The sequence below is a fragment of the Poecilia reticulata genome, linkage group LG2 (assembly GCF_000633615.1).
Source record: "Poecilia reticulata strain Guanapo linkage group LG2, Guppy_female_1.0+MT, whole genome shotgun sequence".
Classification (NCBI taxonomy): Eukaryota; Metazoa; Chordata; class Actinopteri; order Cyprinodontiformes; family Poeciliidae; genus Poecilia; species Poecilia reticulata.
This window is the reverse complement of record NC_024332.1, coordinates 22196792-22197978: the sequence shown is the minus strand read 5'-3', so window position 1 is coordinate 22197978 and position 1187 is coordinate 22196792.

Sequence of the window (1187 nt, the reverse complement as noted above, 5' to 3'; positions counted from 1 at the left end):
AAAAAAAATATTTTTGACTTTTCACTTCTAATAATTTGTGCTTGTGGAAGAGCCTCAGACTAAGTACGTTAGTGAATTAAAAGCAACGATTTATGAAACAGACGGTGTTATTGTGTTATTAAATGCAGTTGATGATGATAAGTGAGTAATTGTCAGTTTTGACWGGCAGAAGCTCGATGTTTAACAAGATGGCATGAGAATAAAACGAAGCTTGAGGTAAATTCATGTAATCACTGCAGGTCAAATGCACGCAAACATCACTACTCAATGAAAGCAAGTGGCTGGATTTTAAACCCTGGGCGATTAATAGGATGGAAGCATGAAAATGGAAAAATCATAAACCAAAAGATAAGTATTTACACCAACCTAACACTAACAACACTAGATGGTACCAGTACACATTTGCATAAGTACAAACTACAGCTAAACAATTTTTGAGGTCAATTAAAAGAATAAATCAAACTTACCATAGCTCTTCTAAGGATTGCCTCTGTCAGTATCAGTGCTATGCTCCAAGAGGTTTCTAAGCGACAGCTGGAAAATGTTTTTGTTTTGCGCCCCATCCTGCTAAGAACATAAACCAGGAAGAGGCGAATACTTGTTTCAATATTCAGTTCATTTGTTAAAACTCATCAGTTAAACRAACAGAAATTTAAGGCAACATAAGTTGACATTTTTAACTGCATCCTCTGTACTGAAAGGATAGCTAGTCTCTGCTTTCAAGAACGTCTCCAAACATCTGACGACAATTAGAATAAAGAACTGAAGAAACAAATCATCTAATTTAGTTTGTAACCCAGGTATACTTTTATACCATACCTGATGAACTTTTCCATATTTTGTCACATTACATCACAAACATAAAAACATTTCATGGAAATTCAATGTGAATTTAATTTGCAGCTAGAATTGCAGGTTTTAATTTTTAAGTATTGACTCAGGGGGACTGAATCSTTTTGCACAACGCACTTTTCAGTTTGTATTAGTAAAAATTATTTTTAGTTTTATTTAACTTTCATTCTACTTCACACTTGTATATTAATGTTTTACCCATTGAACTTAGGAAAACTTCAAAGGGCATGGATACTTTGGCAAACCACTGTAGTAATACTCTGTCAACATCTAACATTAAATATGGGCGTAGCAAATTTTCCATCATGTTTCCTTATGAGATTCTTTCTTTTGAT